At 36.6% G+C, this 13,592-nt stretch overlaps 1 non-coding gene across 1 annotated transcript; it reads left to right on the top strand.

The window, feature by feature from the left end:
- Positions 1-11,244: 11,244 nt before the first annotated feature.
- On the top strand, positions 11,245-11,405 carry LOC124888390. Its single transcript, XR_007046512.1, has one exon. It is a non-coding gene; the product is annotated as a U1 spliceosomal RNA (small nuclear RNA).
- The last annotated feature ends 2,187 nt before the right edge of the window (positions 11,406-13,592 follow it).

The raw sequence follows: 13,592 nt of genomic DNA, 5'->3' as shown, positions 1-13,592 counted from the left end.
GTTGAAGGAGCAACTCAAAGATCTATTAGACAAAGGCTTTATCATACCCAGTGTTTCCCCATGGGGTGAACCTGTTCTATTAGTGCATAAGAAAGATGGTACATTGTGTATGTGCATTGATTACTATCAACTCAACAAGGTAACTGTCAAGAACAAGTACCCTCTTCCTCGAATTGATGACTTATTTGATTAGTTACAAGTTCCAAGCTACTTCTAAGAAATAGACCTTAGATCCGGCTATCATCAGCTTAAAGTAAGAGAGTGTGATATTCTAAAGACAACCTTCCGAACCCGTTATGGTCACTTTTAGTTTCTTGTCATATCCTTTTGGTTAACCAACGCTACAGTAGCCTTCATGGACCTTATGAATCGAGTGTTCAAGCAATATCTTGATATATTTTTCATTGTATTAATAAACGATATTCTTGTATATTCTCGAAGTGAGGATGATCATGCCGACCATCTTAGGATTGTCTTGCAAACTCTTAGAATCATCAATTATTCCCTAAATTTAGCAAGTGTGAATTTTGTCTAAGGTCAGTTGCTTTTTTAGGTCACATTATTTCTGCCGAAGGCATTAGAGTCGATCCCTAAAAGACAAAAGCTGTAAAGAATTGGCGTAGACCTACCTCCCCATCTGATATTAGGAGTTTCGTGGGTCTAGCTGGTTACTACCGTCATTTTGTTGAGGACTTCTCTTCCATTGCGTCTCTCATAACCCAGTTAACCCAAAAGAAAGTAAAGTTCCTGTGGTCGGAACCTTGTGAGAAGAGTTTTCAGGAGTTAAAAGCTCGACTCACTTCATCCCCAGTATTAGCTTTACCTGTTGGTACTTATGGTTTCATGGTGTATTGTGATGCTTTTAGAGTTTGTTTGGGTTGTGTGTTGATACAGAGGGGTAAAGTTATAGCTTATGCCTCTAGACAGTTCAAGCCTGATGAGAAAAATTACCCAACCCATGATATTGAATTAGCAGCTGTAGTTTTTTCTTTGAAAATCTGGAGACATTATTTGTATGGTGTTCATGTTGATGTGTTTACTGATCACAAAAGCCTGCAGCATGTGTTTACTCACAGGGAGTTGAATCTTAGAAAAAAATATTTAGAGTTGCTAAAAGCCTATGATATAAGTGTGTTGTATCACCCGAGCAAGGCCAATGTTATGGAAGATTCTCTTAGCAGGTTGTTTATGGGTAGTGTAGCTCAAGTAGAGAATCATAAGAAATAATTGGCTCGTGGCGTGCATTGTTTGGTTAGGTTGGGTGTTAGATTACTTGATTTTGCTAAAGGAAGTATGTTAGTTCAGAGTAGTTCCGAGTCCTCTTTGTTCTCGAAGGTAAAGGAGAAGTAAGAGAGGGATCCTAGTTTGGTCAGACTGAAGAAGTCAGTTAAGGACCAAAAGGTAGAGGTTTTCTCCCCAGGGGGAGATGGTGTGTTGAGATTGCAGGGTAGATTGTGTGTTCCCGATGTTGATGATCTAAGGCAGAGAATTATGGTTGAAGCTCATGGCACACGATATTTTATTCATCCTAGTGCTACCAAGATGTACCATAATTTGCGGGAAATCTATTAGTGGAACGGTATGAAGAAAGACATAGCAGGATTTGTGACAAAATGTTCTACTTGTCAATAGGTTAAGGTAGAGCACCAAAGGCCCGGTGGCGTAATGCAAGATTTTAGCATTCCTACTTGGAAGTGGGAAGTGAATATAGATTTTGTAATTGGTTTGGCTCCTTCTCATCGTCATCATGATTTGATTTGGGTTGTTATAAACCGGTTGACTAAATCAACTCATTTCTTGCCAGTGCATTCGTCTTATACAATTGAGGATTATGCTAGATTGTATATTCAAGAGTTCGTTAGACTTCATGGAGTTCCTTTGACTATTATCTCTAATAGGGGTACTCAGTTTACTTTTTAGTTTTGGAGAGCTTTTCAGAAGGGTCTCGGTACCCAAGTTTGTCTAAGTTCTGCTTTCCATCCGCAAAAAGATGGTCAGGCTAAGCAGACCATTTAGACTTTAGAAGATATGTTGAGGGCATGTGCATTTGATTTTAAAGGTAGTTGGGATGAGCACTTGCCATTGATCGAATTTGCATATAACAATAGTTTCCATGCTAGTATTCAGATAGCCCTATTCGAAGATTTGTATAGGTGAAGATATAGATCACCTATAGGCTGGTTTGAAGTAGAAGAAATAGCTGTGATTTGGCCTCATGTTGTGTTTGAGGCTTTGGAAAAAGTTAAGTTGATCCGAGAAAGATTGAAGACCGCTCAAAGTCGTCAGAAGTCGTATGCGGATGTGAAAAGAAAAGATCTTGAGTTTAATGTTGATGATTTGGTGTAGTTAAAGGTTTCACCCATGAAAGGGGTGAAGAGATTTGGGAAGAAGGGAAAGCTTAGTCCCCGTTATGTTGGTCCGTACAGGATTCTGAACCGTATTGGGAAAGTAACATATGAGGTGGAGTTACCTACAGAGTTATCTAGCATTCATCCGGTATTTCATGTGTCCATGCTTAAGAAGTGTATTGGTGATTCTGGCATGGTTGATTCTTCCGAAAGTTTAGATATTCAGGATAGCCTTTCATCTGAGGAGATTTCGGTTGAGATTTTGGATTTTCAAATTCGTAGGCTAAGGAACAAAGAAGTTTCTTTGGTTAAAGTGCTTTGGAGAAATCAATTTGTTGAGAGTGCTACTTGGGAAGCCGAAGCTAATATGTGAGCCAAGTACTCTTACCTCTTTTCTGTGAGTTTGGAGCGAGCAGAAGGTACCATTCTTTCTTAATTCTGCCCTCTTCTTATTAAAGATTCAGTGGTGTGTGTAATTCTACCATGAATTCATGCATTTTGTAGGGTATCCGAAGGTATAGAGTGAAGTAATCCCTTTGAGTGAGTCTTTCCATCTATACGTTATCATTTTCTCTTGTTCTTGGCCTATATGGCAACATTCGAGGACGAATGTTTCCAAGGGAGAGATATTGTAATACCACGAGACTCTAACCAATAGTGCAATAATGACTCAACCTCATGAGAAGTAAATTATACTGCTTTGTTTGTTTTTTGATCAAGGTTAATGTGTATTAAGGCCTCAAAGATGTCCTAGCAATTAGGTGAATCAAAACATTCCTTACCGATTGAATTTTTGGGAAGGATATTTCTATATTCAACTTCAAATGAGCATATCTCTCGTTATACTATGAATTTTTGAGTTCATGACCTACTAAAAGATAGATAATTGAATTATCTTTCCAACGATACCAATTTCACCCAAATCAGATATCGGTGCCAAGAGTTATGCCCATTTTACTCCAGCATGTCAGGCTGGAAAACTGAGTGACGACATTTTGTGATAAGCTGTCACAAGTGTGACAACTTATCACCAATGTCATCCCCCTTAGGTAGATTTCCACCCCCAGTGATGACATTTTGTGATAAGTTGTCACAAGTATGATGACTTATCACCAATGTCGTCAACCTTAAGCAGAAAATCATAAAATCCACCCTTTTCTGACGACATTTCGTGATGACTTATCACGAATGTCATTAGCTATTTTTTTTCAGCATTTAAAGGACATTTTTTCAAGGGTATTTTGGTATTTTCCCATCTTTTGGAGGCCCCTATATATATGAGAATTCATATCTAAACCTAATTTCTCATTCTCTTTTTGTATTCTCTTAAGAAATATATCTAGGGTATTTATTTAAGGACATTAATCTTCCAAAAATCATCCATAAATCTTCAAGATTTCTTTAAGAATCCAGTTCCTCATAGTGTGGGCTTCGATAATCATTTATTACAAGTGCAGATAGAGTCTCAAGTACTAGCATTCATCCAATTTCAAAGATTAAGGTATGTGGGGTTTTGAACAAGAGCAATTTTTCCATTCTTATGACCAAAGCTTTGATTTCTATCATGGATTTATATGATTTTGCAAGTGGGTTTAAATCAAAATTACTTCATCATGAGATTATGAGAATATAAATTGTTCAAGCTTTGTTATACATGATTATTTTGCTATCCCAAGTTATGAATTGATATTTAATACTGTGAATTTCAAATTTCTACCATGAGTTGATATTTCAAGTGCTTTTAAGATGTATGTCAAGCTTTAAGCTTCCTTATGACAAACTGGATTATTGAGTATATTGATTCATGAGATGGAGTTGTTACAATGAGTATTGATAGTTTCTCAAAGTTATTGATGTTGTCATGATTTAATGAATTAATACATTTTGATACTGAGAAATATTGATTTGATTTGAGTCGAGTTAAGAATCCACAAATTGATTACAATTTGATAAATGAGAAAGAGATTTGATTTAATCTTCATGATAGACCTTTATGATGTTTGTGGTGGATTTTCTAACGCGTTCTGAGCTTGTGTCTGGGAGTAGTATTAGCACCGAGTGGAAAATATCATATTTTCCCTGAAACTACGTGCCACCGTAGGATTGATATTGATAATTGTGGGCCAGAGGCCGAGTATGAGATTGTGATCACTAAATTTAGATTGTAGTCCCTGGCAAGAGTATGACGCTCCCGCCAATTTGGGGTTCTCTCCTTAGGAGGGCAAAATGTTGGACTCTATGTAGCTCATATGGTTTATGTCGGTTATAAGAACCTCCCCTGTCCATAAGAGTTGAGTTTCTTGAATTACCGAGTCACTTCGAGTTGAAGAGTTGAGTTATTTATGATGATTTATTATGTTTTTATCATATGATTTATTTACTATGAGATCATGAAAAGTATATTTCAATCTAACTCAAGCTAAGTGAGCCATCATTATACATATTCATATTTTTATAAAATTTATGATGATATTTGCATTGTTGTATGCACCCCCACATACTTAGTACATTCTAAAATGCTGACCCACATATTTTTCTATGGGCTACATTTTCTCGTAATGCAGGTTCAGGTACTCAGCCGCAACCGTGTTAGCGATATTTGAGTGCCTCAAATGCTTTCCCTCATATGTAAGTCCTCATGGTTTGAGGATCGTGTCTATATTTTTTGTGATAATATTCTGTTGTTATGGCTCTCAGTATTGTTTGAATCAGTTGGGGGTTTGTCCCTATGACTCCTTGATTTTGATGTATAGAGGCTTTGTCAGACTAGAGAGTTGGTATGTACAGACATTCAATATATTTTAGTTGTACAGTCTAGTATTCTCCAGTATTTCTCTTGAACCTAATGTGGTAAATCTCTTTGTTGTGCATGACTATTGTTGTTTGAATTCCTTGAGGTAGTGTCTTTATCCGAGGGTTATCTTGGGTCTACGTGTATCCCTAAGCACCGTGTAGCATCTCGGGATGAAATTTTGGTGTGTTACACATGATCAGTCATCAGCCAGCGCCCAGACCTCTATTTGATCAATGAACTCAAAATTTTCAGCCTAGCCATGGATTCGGAGCACAGGGTAACTTATCCCAGGGAAGTGTGGCTCAACCTATGGATCTTTTTCGTGGTGTGGGACCTTCGGTAAGCATCTCCCAGGGAGGTGCCAGGTGGGAAGGTTGGTATGCTATACATGTGGTCAGTAGGGCCATTTCCAGAGAGATTGTCCTTCCACTAGAAGGAACTTCGGTTATGTTAAGTCCCAAGCAAACTCCTCCGTGCCACCACCACCTCAAAAAGGTGCTACTTCAGGTACCAAGAGCTTTTTAAACTGGTTATATGCCTTGTCCAACCGCCAGGAGGCAGAGGCCTCACCATATGTAGTCACGGGTATGTGACAAATCTTCTCATGTGATGTGTATTTGTTACTTGATCCAGGGTTTACTTTGTCTTATGTGACCCTATATGTGGTAGTTAGTTTTGGGTTTGAGGTTGAAATTATTGTAGAACCTTTCTCTATTTCCACTCTTATAGGTGATTCTGTTGTGGCTAGGAGGATATATAAAAATTGTGTTGTATCTATTTGTGGCCATAATACAGTGGCATATCTCATAGAGCTTTATATGGTGGACTTTGATGCCATTTTAGGAATAAACAGGCTTCATACGTGTTATGCCATGCTATACTATAGAACACGAAAGGTTACTTTCTCTTTTCTGCATAAACAGGTGATAGAATTAAAGGCGCTTTCTTTAGCACCTAGAAGGAAATTCATATCTTACCTCAAAGCCCATAAGCTTATTTTCAAAGGTTGTTTGTATCATCTTATTTGGGTTAAAGATTCAGATACTGAAAGTCCTTCTCTTTAGTCTGTCCCTATGGTTAATGAATTTCCAGAAGTCTTTCCCGATGATCTCCTAGGAATCCACCTAATAGGGAGATAGATTTTGGTATTGATTTATTACCAGACACCCATCCCATTTCTATTCTTCCCTTTAGAATGGCTCCTGCAGAATTGAAGGATTTGAAAGAATGGCTAGCAAAAATTCTTGACAAAGGCTTTATCCGTCCTAGTATTTCTCCCTAGGGTATACCCATACTCTTTGTATGTAAGAAAGATGGTTCCCTCCGTATGTGTATAGAATATCGTCAGTTAAATATGGTCATGGTCAAGAGCAAATACCCTCTTCCTAGAATTAATGATCTCTTTGACCAACTTCAGGGTGCTAGGTGTTTTTCAAAGATAGACCTTCATTCAGGATATCATCAGTTGAAGGTTAGGCAGGCTGATATCCTTAAAACTGCTTTCCGAACCCGATATGGCCATTATGAATTCTTAGTCATATCCTTCAGATTGACTAATACCCCTGCAGCTTTCATGGATCTAATGAATAGGGTGTTCTGTTAGTTTCTAGATCTATTTATCATAGTTTTCATTGACGAAATTTTAATTTATTCTAAGAGTGAGGAGGATCATGCTAATCACCTCCGAAGATTTGTGTGGTCTAACCTTGGTGAGAATAGTTTTGAGAAGTTAAAAGACAAGTTGACTTCTCCACCTGTTTTGACTCTTTTGGAAGGTACAGAGGGTTTTATCGTGTACTGTGATGCATCCCGGGTAGGACTTGGGTGTGTACTTATGCAGCATGGAAAAGTGGTAGCTTATGCATCTAGACAGTTGAAGGTGCATGAGAGAAACTACCCCACCCATGACTTGGAGTTAGCGGCCGTGGTGTTTGCACTTAAAATCTGGCAGCATTAGCTGTATGGGGTATATTTTGATATTTTCAGTGACCATAAAAGTTTGCAGTATGTGTTTTCACAGAAAGAACTTAATCTTAGGAAAAGTCGGTGGTTGGAACTGTTGAAGGATTATGACATGAGCCTGCACTATCATCCAAGTAAGGCGAATGTGGTGGCCGACCCCCTCAGCAGATTAACTATGGGCAGTCTTTCTCATGTTGAAGAAGGAAAAAGGGAGATGATGGAAGATATTCACCAACTTGCAAATCTAGGAGGGACAACTTTTAGATTCCAAAGATGGAGGAGTAGTTGTTCATGAAATAACTAAATCTTCCTTCTGTGCAGAAGTTAAGGGGAAACAGGTCAAGGATCCCATCTTGATGCAGATTAAGAAAGATGTGGGTCAACTGAAGGTGATGGCATTCAAAATTGGCGGTGATGGTAATCTGACGTACCAAGGCAGGTTGTGTGTACCGAATGTGGATGGTTTACGAGCGAGGATCCTCAATGAGGCTCACACTTCGAGGTATGTTGTTCACCCAGGAGCTACTAAAATGTACCATGATCTTAAAGCTATATATTGGTGGAATATATGAGACGTGATGTTGCAGATTTTTTTTCTAAGTGTTTGAATTGCCAACAACTTAAACTGGAACATTTGAGACCACGTGGTTCTTCCAGGAGATAGTTTTACCTATGTGGAATTGGGAGATGATTAATATAGATTTTACCATGGGACTTCTGAGGTCCCGAAACCAATATGATTCAATTTGGGTAATTGTAGATCGGATGACCAAGTCAGCTCAATTTATTCCAGTGAGGACTAACTATTCGGGAGATAATTGTGCCAAGCTAAACATTGAGGAAATAGTTCGCTTACATGGGGCACCTGTATCCATTATATTTGATTGAGGTACACAATTCTCTTCACAGTTTTGGTGATTTTTTCAGAGGGGTTTTGGTACCCAAGTGAACCAAAGTACTACTTTCAACCCTCAAACCGATGGGCAAGCTGAGCGCACTATTCAAACCTTAGAGGATATATTGAGGGCCTGTGTAACTGACTTTAGGGGTAGTTGGGTAGATCATCTATCGTTGACTTCAGGGATAGTAGCTACCATGCCAGCATTAAGATGGCTTCATTTGAAGCACTTTACGGGAGAAGATGTACATCACTAATTGGGTGGTATGAAGTGGGTGAAACACATTGTTTGGGCTTGATCTTGTTCATCAGGCAATGAATAAAGTGAAAATCATTAGATAAAAACTTAAAAAAGCTCAAACTTGCCGAAAATACTATGTCAACATTAGGAGAAGGGAATTGGAATTAGAGGTTGGTGATTGGGTGTTTTTAAAAGTCTCCCCTACGAAGGGAGTCATGTGATTCGAGAAGAAAAGAAAGCTGAGTCCTCGCTATTTAGGACCATATCAGATTGTGAGAAGGATAGGTGGGGTTGATTATGAGTTACAATTGCCTATAAGTCTAGTTTTCGTTCATCTAGTTTTCCATGTGTCCTTGTTGAAAAAGTGTATTAGAGATCATTCCTTAGTGTTTCCTATAGAGGAGATCAAGATGACACACTCCTTATCATATGAAGAAGAACCTATTGCTATCTTGGACAGACAAATTTGGAAGCTAAGGAATAGGGAAAGAGCTTCGGTTAAGGTGCTTTGGAGGAATAAAAAAGCTAAGGAAACTACTTGGGAATCATAAGGTGATATGTGTATCAGATACCCAACCCTCTTTGAGACTACAGATGACGGCCTTAATGGTACGATTTATATCCTACTCTCTTTATGTTATCCCTTGTATGCTTAAAATTGTGCTTGTTTTTGTTCTGAATCATCGTTCGGGAACGAATAATCCCAAGGGGGGATAATGTAACATCCCATGATATCCTCAATTTAATACCTCACTCTGTAGCATGTACAAGGGGTTAATAATCTAAAAAATTTCTTTCCTAAGTGTCAAAAGGACTTAGTTAAATTTTAAATTCCTAAACTTGTGTGATATCTAAATTGATTTTTCCAAACTTGAGATATGAATTATAGAGTTGGTTTATGTTCGGGGGAGTGAAAGGGATGTCTCGGAGAAGTTTTGGACTTTTCAAACAAGGGGCAAAAGGTGTTTGGATGTTGGAAATATTGGCCCAACGCAAAGTTTGCGTGCCGCATTGATGATTGTGTTGGTGAAGTAGTGAATCAATGCAAAGTCGACGCGCCGCGTTGATAATCACATTGATGAAATAGTTTCCCAATGCGATGTTGACACATCACCTCGGGTAACACATCGATGCCCAGTTCTCGTGTTTTAAAATAATAACCGGTTTTGGGGAGGGAATTTGGTCTTTTCCTCACCCTATCCCTGCCATAACATGAAATTAAAGTATCATTAGGGAAAAATACTTGATAAAACTACTTCTTTCTCTCAAATCAAAACCCTAGTCCCTCCCTCATAGATCAAGAGTTCATCTTTGAAGTCAAGAAGTTCAAGAAAGTTAAGCAAGATTTGATTTCCACTTTTCCTCCTAAGTGATCTAAGCTACGTGGGGTTTTCTTAAAAGTACATCGTCATGGTGAAATTGTTTTAATGATGAATAAAGGTTTGGAAATCATGAACTTACAAAAAGGGTTTTTGATTTACAATTTATAATCATGCTTTTAAAGCCCTTGATAATATTGTTTTGGTCTTTAGGCCTTCACTTGAAAGTGATTTGACTAGTATATCTATATGATTGTATTGAAGCATTGAAACATGAATTGAGAGCATGAATTATAGAATTTTTCCCTCTCTCATTGTGTTAGTACTTGATTTACAAGTTATGAAATCCTAAATTGTATGATCTAAAGAATGGGTCAAGAGCCTTATTGTCTTACATGAATTTTATGTTGATTAAGAATTGAAGAGAGAAATATTATTATGATTTACATGTTGAAAATGATAAATGAAGGGATTTCAGGAATATTTTGAGAAATTGGCCACCACTTATTGAGATTTTGAACGAATGGAAAGTCTATGCATGATTTTGACTTATGATTGAAGTATGAATTTTCTTATACTATATGCATGTTCAAGTGGCCTGAACATTGTTTAGAATAAAATAATCATACATGGCACCTTTTGGAATAAATACACGACTTGCAAGTCTTGGTGTGACGACACCAATACAGATGATGCCATTGTAATTCATAACAGAACAGAATGCAGATGTTTATTCAGAATTTTAGATTTTGAACTTAGAACTATAAATATTCAGAAAAGGTTTAAAATGGGCATAAAGAGATGTTAGATGGTTATCCGAAGAAGGCACAAGTTCAGATAACTCACCGGCCAAAATTTATTTTGCCGATACGGGTTATTATGTCACCAAGATCGATTGCACGCTGGCCTATTGCCTGTAGCGTATTAGAATTAGAATCAGAAACTCCAACCCTTGCGGAAAACATGGGTTGGGGGCTTGGCCGCTGAGTTAAAGAAAGACTCGATATAGCCCGTAGGGTCATAGAATTGTAAGGTTTGCCACACAACTCAAAAGTAATATGAAGAATAGAACTGCATTGAAATGATTGTTTTATGATTATCAAAGATTTGCCCATGTATTTTAAATTTGATCATGCATGATATTTCATGACCATCTCTCACCTATTATATATATATATAAATGCATTGTTTTAGAATGCTCTGTGTACCAGTGCAATTATATTTACTCCTATATTTCAGGGTCTGAGTCTCAGTCTAGAGGTCCTGCTAAGCCATAGATTTATTTAGACAGAAGTGAAGTGTGCAGTTGGTGAGCCTTTTTTTTTCCCGGAAGGCCTAGTCCTTTAGCCTAGTCTTTTTCAGTCATTTGTTATTTACTATGGTTTTGGTCCACTGGGGCCTTGTCCCAGTTTCAGACAGTTCATTAGTTTCATATGTAGTAGAAATTTCACAGACTGAATCAGATGTTGTCTAGATGTTGATTTACTTATTTCCATACTGTTAAATAAAACTCAGATTATGACCATGATTTCGTAACTAATTACAATTCTTCATCTCATAATTATGTTGTGAGTAATGTGTACGATTACCAGATGTAGAAGGATACTCGGGCATCTATGGTTTGGGATGCTCTTCACGGACAGGGTCCCGACTCGGGTCATGACACCAATTAACTAGAAAGCATACTTACTCGAACAAGGTCAATGGGCGATTAATAAGACTCATGGCCTAGGCTTTTTACATCCATTTCACTTTGGAGTAGTTCCTGCCTAAAGTCGGCCCAAGTAGTCGATACTATGTAATAGTTTATTGCAGTGGAAGCCTTCTTTCATGCAGCCCCTACCTGAATATAAATAAAACAAATTCTCATCAATTGTGCAATTATTGTCAAGAAGCAAATTTTTCTACAGACCAGGAGATAATAAAATTATAAAAGCTCTTTTTAGCTAATTTAACTCAGCTTCTCAACCCCGAACAAGGCCCTAGCTAGAAGTCTACGTATGAGTTCATCCAAACTTAGTAGCTTATTTCAATCTTGTATTTGTATTAAGAAATTAACTAAATATGTACATATATTTAACCTAATATCCTAGAATTTAAACAAAACACATAAAATTCAAATCGTGACTCCACCTCTATATGTGCCTAATAATAATGGTTGGGTTTCTTCTAATCACAAGGTAGTGGAAGAGGCAGCACCTTCATATCTAATAATCCAGGATCAGCAAATCAAATATCATAACCTCCATTTTTCTAAATCTATAGCATTTGACAAATTTCAGCTATATAACTAATAGGCCATTGCTCCTTTACCTTAGATGAGTATCATCATACATGTCGAAAGCATTATCTGGAACAATCAAAGGTAACTTCTCTATATACATGAACAATCCTCTTATATTCTCCCTTGTAATTGTTATCATTTTCACCACATCTTTTTTGTCCATATATACCCACAGATCCCCCGAGCTCACCCGTTTCAGGATATCATGGCAAAAGGGGCACGACTGTGACCTCGAATGCTTGCAATGTATCAATGAAGATCCTTGTTAATGTGTACCATAGACGAATGAAAGAAGCAATAAAGATCATTAAGGATAAAAGATATGGAGATAATATGTAGGTTTTAATAAACGTGGAAAACCGTTGAATAAAGCATATATCAATGACTGAAAAAGTACATAGGTAAAGAACGAAAATGCTAGTTTCATTTACAATTAGATTGTAACTCAAAATTTTACATATTTGATGCTTAAGAAATTGTTCTCCCTGTACATGGTAACAATTTTACTAGATCGATTAATTAGGTGTCCATGCAGATATTCAATATCAACAAAATATATGAAAAAGGAGACAAACCAGACCATCAAGCATAGGATATAACTATTTAACCTCGGAGGTGAGCTCCAAAAAATGATTTATTAGGTAGAGGATTTATTTCCTAGATGAACAACAAACCTTTTTTGTCAATAACCGACAAACTGCTAAGAGAGTCTTTCTCATGTTGTGCAAAAAATTATAGCTAGGAAACTCTGGCAACTCTTAATGCCACAGAAAAGAGAAAAAAGAACAATAGACAATCAAGTGCTTCTATTATTTAAAAAAAAAACACAATTTCTGCTCGTAATCCTTAAAGAAGCTGGTACAATCTTGTTCCTCTTTCATTTTTTTTTATGTTTTTTGTGATTTTTTAAAAAAATTATATGTAGTTGTGTTTTTACATATTAGAGATAGAGTAATCTTTTATTCGTCTTAATATGGTCTTCATTGTCAATATTTTGGAGATAGATTGTATTAACTCTACCAAATGGCCCCTAAGGGCCATTTTAGCCCTTCACGCAAAATAGAGATAGATTGTCAAATGGAAAAGAATAATTTTTAGTCAAAGATAGAGTGACATTCAATATCTGAACTAAATATTTGGTCAAATTTAGTGTAGATCATGATTTCTCTATAGTGATTATGTATGTATGGGATTTAGGTTGGCTACAATTTTTTTTTATTTTGAGTTCTTTATTGTGAATATAGGTGTTTCTATGTTTTAATTTGGCTACTATTTAAGGGGTTTCTCTTCTTTTTCTTTATAATTTTGATAGTGTTTTGTCATTGCATGTCTTATGGACAAAGAATAAACAGAAAGTGATATTATTCCCTGTTTTTCATACTTAGTTTAAGTGTCTTACATTTTTCATATTTTGTGTTTAGTGATTCTCTCAAATTTCCATCTAATCTTGTTCCAACTGTTGTATTATTTGGCTGAAATAAAATGGTTCAACTTTAGATTAAAAATTTAATCATTGCACATTTTTACTCCTGCAGGTTTTCAAAAGAGATATTTTCTTTACGTACTTAAGAAATATCATCTTTACAACAGTTAATTTCTACTCAATGATATGTTTTCGATGCCTACAACAGTTAATTTCTACTCCTTGATGTTATATTTTCAATTATATAAAGTAAATTTGTTCTACTTTATTTTTAACTCCATTGTATAAGTATGTGTTTTGTTTGTAGGAATAAGAATAATAAC

The sequence above is a fragment of the Capsicum annuum genome, chromosome 10, assembly GCF_002878395.1.
Source record: "Capsicum annuum cultivar UCD-10X-F1 chromosome 10, UCD10Xv1.1, whole genome shotgun sequence".
NCBI classification, from domain to species: Eukaryota; Viridiplantae; Streptophyta; class Magnoliopsida; order Solanales; family Solanaceae; genus Capsicum; species Capsicum annuum.
Note: the sequence above shows the minus strand (reverse complement) of the source record. Positions and strands in the feature narration are given on the sequence as shown.